Source organism: Rhipicephalus microplus, chromosome 4, assembly GCF_043290135.1.
Source record: "Rhipicephalus microplus isolate Deutch F79 chromosome 4, USDA_Rmic, whole genome shotgun sequence".
In the NCBI taxonomy this organism is placed as follows: domain Eukaryota; kingdom Metazoa; phylum Arthropoda; class Arachnida; order Ixodida; family Ixodidae; genus Rhipicephalus; species Rhipicephalus microplus.
The window spans coordinates 90,236,760-90,249,203 of record NC_134703.1 but is presented as its reverse complement, the minus strand read 5'-3'; the positions used below and the strand labels follow the sequence as shown (position 1 = coordinate 90,249,203).

The window sequence follows — 12,444 nt, the reverse complement described above, 5'->3', positions numbered from 1 at the left end:
TATTTAATACTAAAATTCGTGTGCGTGGAGCTTCGAGACAAAAATGTTGTAAATAAGCAAAAAATATTTCAGGAGTTGAGTGTCATTCTGGCCAATGGTCTGCAATTTCAATTTGTGTAGGAGATGTATCCCCTGGAGGGGTAGTCTATGACACCCATCAGCAATAAGCTTAGGTTCTGAAGTACTCTCATTGAGTGCTCAGTAGGTGCTCATTTCCAAAGGGCTATTTTACTCGTAGCACGAACATGGCTTGTTGGGCCAGTTGGTATTGAATCATGGAAGAATGCAGCACGAAAATAGACGGGGGCAATATAAGATAAACAAGACAGGCGCTGACCTGCAACTGATACTTTATTCTCTGGAGTTGTGTCATTTCCGGCTATTCGAGAAATGTTTCAATATTCTTTGTGTATATGTGCAGATGTGTCCACTCGAAATACTCCACGGCAGATTGGTCAGTACGTAAATATAATGTAAAACAGAAGAATCATTTCATAACAAAATCGAAGCTCACGAAACAAGGGAGGCCAAGCTCGCTTCAAAGGACCTGGACCAACAACAACGTCTCGTCGCCAGGGCTGAGGAGGCAGCGAAGGGAACAGAATTCCTGGAATGAGAACACATATTGTTAAAACTTGTACTCGGCGGGAGCAAGTGGCAGCATTATAATACACGAATACACCAAAATCACCATTATTTAGCTGCAAGTTGGCACCGAATGCATGTTCAGTGAGCCACTTAAATTTTTACCACGAAATAACGCTGACGAGCCTATTTTGAACGCTACCTAATTACCTATCCGACTCTCCAACTTATGAGCCGATGAACTCTTCAAAAACTTTGACATCACAACATATCTCACCTAATATTCCCAGCAATAACATCCATATACAGAAGCTCTAATTAGCGGAGGAGCCTAGGTTGTCATTGATCTCAGGTGGTGTGATCACGCTTACATTGAAGTGCTTAGTAAAGGCCTAAAACTTGCCTATCAATGCTCAAAACCTAGTAAAGATGCAAATAATATAATTAACAACATTATAATCGAGTAATTAAGCTAACTTTCCTAAAAGATCTTCAGACACCTGTGGTCAATTCCTGTACCCCACAAGAGAGAGCTCCCTTGCCTCATCAAGTGCTCAATCGCTCTGCTCAACATTGTTTCTCCAATCCATTCTTTGCTATATCTGAAGAAGTACAGCATAACTCTCTGCAGAACGCAAGTATTCCAACTGCCAAAATAAACAGGCAGTTGATAAGGCACCTAAAAAAAGCGGTGCTCGTTTTGCACACCGAATATACCAATCTCTCCTACAAGGTTCTACTTGTGCCAGAGAAACCCTACATGCTGACGTCAAGGACGGTTTGGAATATAGAGCAGCGGGAATACCTCTAACGGAAATCACTCTGTGTCTGAGCTATGTACTTTCTCAGATTTGACAGCAGTGTAGCTTTATTTTTGGGGGCTAATCAATAACCTCGTGCCACGCTTTTACCTTCATTGTATAAAGTGTAAGCTCACCAGGAAGTAAAGTAAATATGTGCCCTAGTACAGCTGCTACTTACAGCCGATTGACTCCGACAGTTTGCCCAAAAACCGGAAAAGGATAGGAAGCCGGAAAACTAGTCAGACGTGTTAGCACGCGAGCGCGGTAAGATGAATTGTTCCCCGTAAGTGATTTTCGATGAAACATGACGCTTGCTTTTGCGCTTCAACTATTCGCCCCTTTCCCCCAAGAACTTCCGTTCACCAATCGATCTGTGACATGAAGGCTCTACCGCGATAATTTGTGCGTTAGCCCGCAAGCAGCCACTTCTTCCCTACCATCCACATATGAATGTGCTGTTTACGTACACCTGTTACAATGAAATTCAGCAGCAGTAGTTCTTCTCATTCGAAATAATATTGCACGTCAACAAATGCGTACTGTAAACAGCAGACTATTAGTCAATTTTTTTTATAAAGGGGTGGATCGGGTAACCATTTACAACTGCAGAGAGGTCATGATTCGAGAAGTACATATTCCAGTTAAACATTGTGTATAAGGGCTAATTTGTAGCTGTCTTCAGGCTGTGCAATCCACACAAGTTTGAATAGACCCATACTTCTAGAGCCAATGAATTAATTTCTGACAATTCTGACTAGAGCTAGAGAGAAAGCAAGGTGTAAAGGTGAGGAGTTAAATGACAGGCATGCTCAAATCATTAGTGTACATTTTAAAATAAAGGAGAGGAGCCTGGTTTCGAATGACTGATTTTCGAGTGAACTGCTCATGTTTGAGTGCACGTAGTCTGATATGAACAGTGCTTAAAAGTGTTTGCGCTACTGTGTATGGTTGATGACACTACTGCAATCATTCTTTTTTTTTGCAACCTTCGGGGCGAAATTATGGCAGCGTTGTTGTTTTACATTATTGCTATTTTGAAGCATTGAAGCTTTAATAGCTTTCAATCGTAAGGTTTACCAGCAGTATCGCAGTAATACACCGAACAAGTCTCTGACTATCTTAGTAGAGAAGAGGTACTGGGTTCGAACCAATAGAACTTGTTTCACCGAGAACAAGTGCACCTAAAAAATAGGCTGTTATTATGGCGCTAGTCTTTTCAATTGGCTTTTATTTTGCTACTAGCGTCAAGCCCTCTTCTGAACAAGTTGGTGTACTACCCCTTTGAAATCGTTAATTTTATAAACGTAACCTTTCGTTCTCATTTTATTCTCTAAATATGCTGAGAGGCGCATAAAAATAGTTGTGACTGTCTTGCGTTGTGCCGAGCAGGCTTTGCAGAGAAAGTTGTGCAGAACAAGCAAGTCGAGTGGCTTTTTCGACCAAGGCTCTTTTTGCGAGCAAGTTCACCAAGTACAGTGCTGCCAGTGTAGCCAGCTGTAAGTGAAGTATCAGATTTACCAACAGAACGCTGCAAGCTAAGGCAACAAAAGCAGCAACATCACTGCCTTAATCTGCAAGGATGCTCGGACGAGCAGGCATGCTCATCAACTGTGCACCGGCACTTCACTATTTTTTTGTCCCACTGGCGATCAAAAAGAAAGAGAAGACTGCACATATAAAACACCATGGTCTGACTAAATGAACTATGTTATAGTATCTTGCTCTTTTCTATAGTTGAACTCAGAAAACCAAATAGATGTCCACAACTGGCTGATCGACTAGAGGACAGACAGTGGGGCCTGGATGAGTAGTTAAGGGCAGTAAGAATACTAGAGATAATAGAGGAAAAAGAAGAGAGTAGCAGAAGGTATAGACAGCCATGTCACATCATTCAATAAGAGGCCGAAAGGCTCACTGCTGCAGCATTCATATAAGAAGTTAGGATTACTGAAGTTCCGAACAATTTTAATGATGTCTGCAACTTGCTACCTTTCTTTTCGTTTAGCCATGTTACGCCAAAGACCGTATAAGATGAAGTAGTGATATAAAATATTTTTTTTCAGTCAGAAGAAAGAATGATCTGCGTTGAATTTTTGAGACGATATCTCACCGCTGGAAAAAGTTATCCTTTATGATAGAATGAATGAACCTCAGATGAAGAAAAGACAGCCGTATCAATTTTTGTTAAACACACTGGACGCAAGGGGTATACGTGGGTTTAGCTAAGTAATTTTCTTGTTTAATTTCAGTTGTATTTCGAGCATATTAGCAAAAGTTTCGATTTATAGAATTTTTCAGGCCACTACATTATTATATTTGAAAAGAAAATCTGTTTCACGAAAGAAAATGTTTCAAAAAGGGCGTTTATTTGAATCCATTCAAGGACAACCCCATTTGAACCACAAAAGTGGGTCAATGGCATTGCTTTGCACTGGCGGAACGCGAGACACTCCGGTAACTTAGTATATTTTCAAAGGCTACTAACTGTCCTAATTAGCCTAGACGTGAAAGATGAGCACAAGTACACTTATAAGGAGGCTATCTGCTTGATTGGGGGTGCTTTTTTGTATCTAATTATCTCAACATTTTTGAAGAATCCGAGACGACGGGTAGATTCATGTAGTGGACCACAGTGGCTTTCAAGACGTACCTCAGAATTACACTTCTGTGTGCCTACGACAGTTTACGTGTAATAGTTTTTTTTTCATTATTAGAATTGTTCGCGATGTATGCAATTCAAACTGCCTACCTTGGTAGTGGGACAAATGAAAATTATCGTAAATTACACAGGACACAAAGTTTTGAATGACGTTTTCTCAACGCAACAGCCTTTATAAGTTCATGTCGCACAAAATCAGGTGTCTTCGGTGTCATTGCAGTTCCTAATGATTGAATAATGTCGATGGACACAAATACTTGACATAAAAAATATAACCCGAACATTCAACGAACAGCCAAGTACTACCATAGAGTGACGCTAGCGCTTCAATCTGCTACATAACGACCCCATACAAGCGTCATGGGGAACGAGGAGTGATGTGACCAGATGTAATATTGCGTAAAGAAAGCGTGGGTTGCACCAGGCGTCACCCTATGTGACTTGCGAAATGAGGGGATAGTTCAAAATTTTCTGACCATATAAACGGCTAAGTCATAATTCATCACTATTCTTAGCCACGAGCCAATAAATTGTGCAGCCGCGCATAGGAGCGCGTACTGCCCTCCTATGTGGTTTTAGAAAGCTAAATTCCAACAATTATTATTACTTTTCATAAATAGACAGCTCTAAGGAAACACATGCACCGTAATACCACAAGCTTTAAAGCACATAGACGCATTTACGTTTTCACACAAAGACGCATTTACGTTTTAAAGCACAAAGACGCATTTAGCCCAAACTATAACACGCCTCCGATTTCCCTCCATCCTACCTCCACTTATCGTATGTTTTAATAGCATGAAAAAGTGTGGGAGAGGGGTGACAAAAGTGGCTGAAGCAGAAATGAAATGAGCCAGCGCATTTTTGTCGCAAGCCTCCATCATTTGCTGCTGAAGAAAAAAAAAACACTCCATCCACCCAGAATCATGTTGGTACGCCAGGCATAGAGTATTGGGTGTATTGTGCGTCGCACTGTGTCACATAAACATCTGCCGTGAGCTATGATTATAGGGGGTGGTCGCGATTGCTGACATGCGCGCCGACTCGGAAATCATCAGCAAATGGCTTGTAAGCCCATCTAGGCGCTGGGCTATCCACGTGAAGAGACTGGACAAAAGCCACTTTTCTCACTGAAGCAGAAGTATTAGCTTACATCAGTGTTTTTTTTTACAGTAACGTGACATCGGATCCAAATGTTAGAGGCCAACCTTACTTTCAATAGCATTAAAATTTGTTGCTATCGCATTCATTGCCTCGCCTCTGTGGTGAAATGGCGAATATATGCAACCGCTCTCACCAGACTCACTCGATGGCAGTTGGCACCATGCGCACGAGTGAACAAAGCCACCCAATAAAGCGTCTTGACAAATCTTCTGCAAGCGAGATCTCATGCACTATTCCCAGCTTGTGAGCCATTAATCGTGGATATGTAAGTCTTCTACGCATGGAAATTATCTAAGATTATGCAGTACTGCTTAAAACCGCATGTATGCTACGACATTCCCTTCACTGTGTTCCCACGGCATCGTACATTCACGGATGAAGGCGAACCAATACCGCGATCACTGTGGCGTGCACTGTAAACGTCCCATCTACGTGCTGTAAGCTCAAAGGGAAGAGACTTCACGAAAAGCCATTATTTCCCTGGAGCTACCATACTCTCTTTCACCAGCGCTTTGTAGAGTCACAAGAGGTCGCATCTAAAAGACTATGCTACTTCCTTACTTCGTATAATCTAACACAACATTTCGTAGTTAGCGAATTCATCTAGTCGCCCTGGCAATGAAACTGTGATTTCATACAACACTCGTACTCCTATTTAATCTAGAAGTCATACTTTTTCACCTTCCTTGCATTGATGAAAATGGTTTTGATAGTAGACCAAATAATGATACACCCGCATGGGTTTCTATATTTAAGTAACACCACAATGAATCATCTCGTCCCCACCATATACAGGACGTTCCCATGAGCTCAAAAAAATTACATGCCCGATGTCATTGATGGAGTGGCACATCGCTGTTCATAGGGAAATGGGGGATGCCAGGATTTGGCACATATCATGTTCCCTCTGGATGCTGGTTCCTTTCATTGGCCTAGTCGAGTGCCCGACAAGTTCGCCTTATCACCGGATCTCCAATATGGTTATTTCAATCACTCACTCACTCCCTTGCGCACTCAACCCAGCAAAAGGCCAGCGCTGTTGCACGCTTATCATTCTGCAACATGTGCATCATTGTATGATTTTCTGTTAAAACTTCAAAGTTCTGTGACCTTAATTTGATAACGGTACACAACGTTGTATCCGCGGTTATGGAGCTCGGAAGCTAACCTTGAGGTCACGTTTTCTATCCTGACCGCGGTGTTCACAATTAGATGTAGTAAAACGTTAGATGCCCAAATAATGTGTGAACTACAGATTACAAAAAAAAAATTGGCAGATTCCACGGGTCTAGGAATCACCATTATGCGAAGCATGCAGAGCGAAGGTGACTGTGCTGCAATTTTTTATTGAGCGACACATCATGAAATGGCGCTCAATATATGTACGAATGCTACACGCACAGGCATATGTTGAAGAGTTGCAGATGTTTGTATTACCAGTTGTTAGCTCATGCGCAACGATGTCAACTGGAACATGCGTATTAGCGACACCAGTAGCTGATATGAAGCGCTGATGCTCGCATGGCTGCTGGCCCAGGACACTTCTACATAAATCAACTTCAGCGCATGCCAACTAACCACAATTGGCGTTAACCTGACGTGACGGCTGTGTCAAAGGAGTATATATGTAATATTTATAAAATTGAGTAGGCAGCACTGCAAACCACTATTGACGTTTCCCGAAGATCATCGCCTATTTCAAAAGTAGTTCCGAGACCTGGCGTAGCTCTGTGGTAAAATGTTTAGTTGCCACGCAGAATGCTTGGGTTCGATTCCAGCTGGGATCCTGACTTTATTATTTGAATTCGGGTCGACGAAACCGATGTCGGGTATTTCTTAATGCTTGCGCGTGTCACGGTATTCTCGTCGTTCCTGGATAGTTACAAAGTGTCAATCACCTGTGGCACATACCAGCATACCAGCGGCACATACCCGCCCGTGGGTATGTGCCACTGTCTGGCGGAAAGTGTTTGAGGACGTACACGAACGATTGTGACATTATTATTGTCTTGACCAGCGCGTCTTATACGTCAAGCCGTCGTACCCTCTCATGCTAATTTTGGTTCACGCCAAGTTAAGGGTGTAACCATGAGAGCATCCAAACGTAAGCGGCCAGATATATTGATAAATAGATACGCTCAAATTCGCCGAAGTTTGCTAAAAAATGTTTCGCATTTAAAACATCTGATGCTCGATATTTCAAAAATTGTTTTTTTTTTCATTGGTATTGCTCGATTCTTGTATTGTGGTGTTAGCTGACTACAATTATGCAGAGCTTTAATCTCACTGATTGCAAACAGAGCAAGAGACACTTTCCTAACCTGATACTGATATCACAAGATAGTGCAATTGTGTGGTCTTACTTCGAAGATATTTTTTTTGGTTGGCTGTACAACTGCGGTAGACCAGAATGGAGTAGAAAGCTCAACTGGCTGCATCCCGATGAGAGTGATTCACATCCAATAGTCGCGTGCATCGTTTTTAGGCTATCCATCTATACCGGAAGATTGAGTTTCCACGAATCTCTTTCGTCGCTGGGCATCCCTGTTATTCCTCCAGACACTTGGTTATATTTTCTTTCTTCCTAGCCTGTATAGATTTTTTTTTAACTGAAACCAGAAGCGAAGAGCAATCATACAGTTGTACCACAGGCTGCCGAAATAGCCTTTTGCCACAAGAGGGAATATCCTCGTTGTTTCGGCTGCTCAACTCAAAATGGGGTCGCTTTATGGCCACTGCGTCAATAACACGAAATGCGGCTTCCAATAGAAGGTGGTGAAAAGGCATTGCTTCTAGACAGAATAACTAAGGCTGCGTCGTCCTTATCCTTCGCAGTGCCCAGAGATATATTTGCGAGTAGTACGTTTCCTTTACTTTTGTTTCTTTGTTGTGTAACTCCTAGACAAGTTTCAGCATATTGTAAGAGGAAATGCCTGGATAACCAAATAAACAAGTGGTAGGCACCATACCAGTTGAATAGAAGCGCCATTCGGTATATTCATGACTCATTGCCATGCCTTGAACATACAGATCAGTGCAAAACTATCCTGTTTAGGGCGTCGAGTTCTGTGAGCATCTGTCATGGGTCTTTTTTCTTTTCTTCCTTCTTTTATTTTTTGCAGCACGTAAGTCAGCGCTTATCGACTGTATCTGACGTGGTGCTCGACCATTTGGGAAAATTGTCCTTAACGTCTAAAGCTTACAAGTACAATGCCTGCTTGATCGTCTTTTGCGTGTCTCTCAGTCTATCATTGAAATTTTAGTGTTACAGTGACATGCCCTCATTCTGCTCACACAAACACCCACATTAACAATCATTTTGGACAGAATGTTTGCAAATAGGACATACTTTTCAGATTTCGCTTAGAAAAGTCACAAAGTTGTCCTGCACACCTGCAGAAAATGAGATAAATGTACAAAAAATAGTGTTGATGATCTGAGTTTTTTTAAGAAATCAAGTTTTGCTACTCTAAAAAACAAAATAACAGAAAAAGCTAGCAGCGGAATCCAAGTAGGCGAAAACATGACAAAATATCTCATGAGGCACTCGTACACGTGCCAGCATAACTTCGTGCAAGATTTACAAAGCCGAACGAGGCCTTTCTTTAGGCGATTATGAATAAAAGGGGGTAGAATTTCCGGTGCATATAACATGTTTGGTGATTTCTGTAAGCACGAATATCTTATGACCCAAAACAGCAGGTATCCAATGAATGCTCATTGCTCAAGCGGAATAGTATGCCACAACTGCAGAAATGTATTATAACTTTGAAGAATTCCTGAGCATAACTTTTTCGCTTTAAATCTGAAAGGAGGACCTAAAATGTCGCTGAGGAACAAGTGAGCAGAAACTCCAAGAAATATTGGCGATTATGTAATTATAACACATACACGCATATTTTACGCATACACTTTAAGACGTGATCACGATCGCGTCGTCACAGGACCAACATTACGCGTTTATCTTGGCGAATGAGTTCCACACAGGAATGGCAGCCGCCACAGCTGCCACGAGAGGCATGCGGGTATAACGCGTAATGAGGCAGCTGACAGACTTGCCCGGAGAGATTTTAAACTTGCCCCAACAAAGAAGGCTTCCAGAGGCAATTAACATATTTTAAGAGAAGCTGTCAACTAGCATTTTTATTCGTTATGGCTAACACTTCACCAGTTATTTGTGACAAAAGGGCTATCAAGGCAATATACCTGTTCGCTTCGTCACATCCGAATGGGGTCAGCACGTACACCAGCATAGCTGTACAAGACCAGACTTCCCGTGACGCCATTGTGCCCTACTTGCGAGAAATGTGGTGATATAAAACACTATTTGCTTAAGTGCTTGCGCTTAATAAAGAACACCAATGATTACTTGAGATACTACAAAATTTAGTCTCGCCACGTGACTTTGTAACTGATATTGTGTTTCCGCGTCGTCACTGGATATTCAGGAAGCAGGTGTCACGAATTCTCTTGAAATTTGCAACTGCTATATACCTCGCATGGGAGGGTTGATGAGTGCAAATTACGTTGGGGTCAGTGAGATACGGGTCCGGTACAATACTGCATGTAGAATTGCACTCAGGCCACTGCCTAAAGTTACGTCACTCTATGCGTCACCCTTTAAGAACATGCTCGCCCTTAATTTAAAAATAACATACAAAAAACATAATTTCAATACAATCAGCAAAATGAAAACTGGGCGGGACGATTTCCTGCAAATTTCGCAAGGCTAGATTTGCCGGCTACCTATAATATCCTAATCCAAATGGTAATCATGTTATCACTGCGGAAGCAAAGAAGCGATTATACACACTCTGTGTAAGTGTCACTGCTGTACGCAAACAGAGACAATCTATTTGTGACGCAGAGGAGAAACTGGAAAGAAAAACAGCCCGTGTCATCGACAAAACATGATATGTCGGGAAAATGCTGTGCTGTGGAAGTGCTACAGCACTTAGTTGCTTTCATCGGTCCATTTGAAGGACTCTGATGCAAACACCCAGCTTGTGTGCACGTGTCTGTTTTTCCTTTATATATATATATATATATATATATATATATATATATATATATATATATATATATATATATATATATATATATATATTAGTGCTTTACACTACGGTGCACGGTAGGAAATCAGGTACTAGTACCAGGGTAACCTCCCTGCCTTTCACTATCCTGATTTTATTTTATAAAAAAACAAATCCGCGCAACAATTTAATTAAAGATACATGGAAATAACTTGGCTAGCCCTTTTTTAATTATTTGCCGTGTACATGACGACACTGTAAGTGGCCGTGTTTTGAGAAGATTGAGAATAAAAATAAGCAGGTGCGTTGTATTCGGAACAAGGACATCTGAACTGTCCGCCACATGAATGTAAATTTTACTTTTGTAGACACAGATGTATAATTTATTAGGTGCAGTTTACTGAGGAAATATACTGCTGTATTCATATGGTAAATATTACAGGTAGCTGAAACTTTCATTTCCACAGGAAGGTGGAACAAGACGATGAAGGACCAAATTGGAATAATTTTAAATTCCATACCCGCAGCCGTCACTACTGTCTATTTTATGGCAATACGACACTTATTTAGTCAAGAAAGGTTTAACCCTATTTTGCGATTTATTGAATGCTTGTGCCAAAACGTAGCTATTTTTTTGAATGATTGAGAGTGTCGATATCGCAATAGGTTGTACTAGGCAAAACGTAAAAGAAAAGAGCCATTTCTTACATTCTGTTTAATATTCATACCATTTTTTCCCAAAACGTTTCAGTAAATTTATTCCTCTTCCATTCAACTTGCTAGGGTGCTTTCTATTTGTAGTATTGTTCTGTAGATGTTAAAAAAAACCTTGCCCCAAAAGAAAGGTGCAGCCTAGAACCTGACCGCTCATATAAAGAGCCTTTCTTTTTGAAGGTTCATGGCAGGTTGCTGAATTTCTGCTACATTATGCAAAAAAATATAACTGAAAATCCTCAATAATGAGCGAGAAAAAAAGATGTCGAATGCATTACTGTGAATTTTTTCCCTTTAGGCCTAGCACCAAGCACATAATTGGCAATAGAATGAAGGCGTGTAAAGCAGTGATTATAGTGAATAAGTGATAGTCCTAGCAATCGTTACTCGAGGCACAGAACTGGTTTTGTGCGGGAAAGGGGCTAAGACGCCAAATGCGTGTTATAACTTGCGCATCATCGTCAATGAATTCCTTCATAACCGTCTAACGCTTGACTATAGCCTCCTGTGTGATGCGAGGGCATATGAATTTTATTTCCACAATGTTGTCCGTGGTTAGCCCGTCGTGCAACTATACTTGATGTTGCCCCGAGATGACTGGCGTACATGGTCTTGTTTTCGCAGTAGTGTGAAGTATTGGTATGTATCTGCGTGATAGGAGTCTTCACCGCCACGCAGTATGCCTGAGTTCGATTCTGACTTGAAGTGTCATTTCTCTTTGCGGCCTATCAAAGTTTTCTGACAAACGGCCCTAATCACCTTATCGCATGAGTACTTTCAAAGTGTAGGCTTGACGTTACTGAGTTGATATAGACTGTTAATCATTTGTTGCGAATCACGTGAAAATACTTCGAAGCATTGATTTCAGTTACGCGAGCTATTCGGCATGCATGACATGATACTAAGCTATTAGTCTGTTAGTCGCGTTGTCTTACAGTCTTCTTGGGAACTTTCGTTTATGCCAACTGCAGACAAGCACGAGAGCACCCACACGTATTGTAGGATAGATAGATAGATAGATAGATAGATAGATAGATAGATAGATAGATAGATAGATAGATAGATAGATAGATAGATAGATAGATAGATAGATAGATAGATAGATAGATAGATAGATAGAGTCCTTCGAATTTAATACAACAAAACATATCAATGTGCAGAATGTCTCGCCTCTTCAGAATAGTTCTTGTTCAGCAGACTCTTCAGTTTCATTGATTTCATTTTATAATCCTGAACAAGATTTGTGGTGAATACAAAGCTAAAAGCATGAAATAAACGATACTGTTCAATATCTGTCTGATCTGACGGGAATGTGAGGCCATGAAGTTGCTATTACGCAGTTGTTTTCCTGCAATCACCAGCCCTTACCGAACACCCGTGTACATACACATGAGGTAAACAACCTTCGTATTTTTGCTGTTTCATTATTTGCACATGCTCGACACCCCTTCCCTGAAGTGGCACGTCAACGCACGTCTGCCGAGGG

General features: G+C 41.2%; 1 long non-coding RNA gene across 1 annotated transcript in view; it reads right to left on the bottom strand.

Moving 5' to 3' along the window:
- Nucleotides 1-332: 332 nt before the first annotated feature.
- The window catches only part of LOC142813955 (uncharacterized), a 178,136-nt gene continuing 166,024 nt past the window's right edge, over nucleotides 333-12,444 (bottom strand). The window contains exon 2 of the long non-coding RNA XR_012894756.1: nucleotides 333-607. This is a non-coding gene — a long non-coding RNA (uncharacterized LOC142813955). The remainder of the gene's footprint in view (nucleotides 608-12,444) is intronic.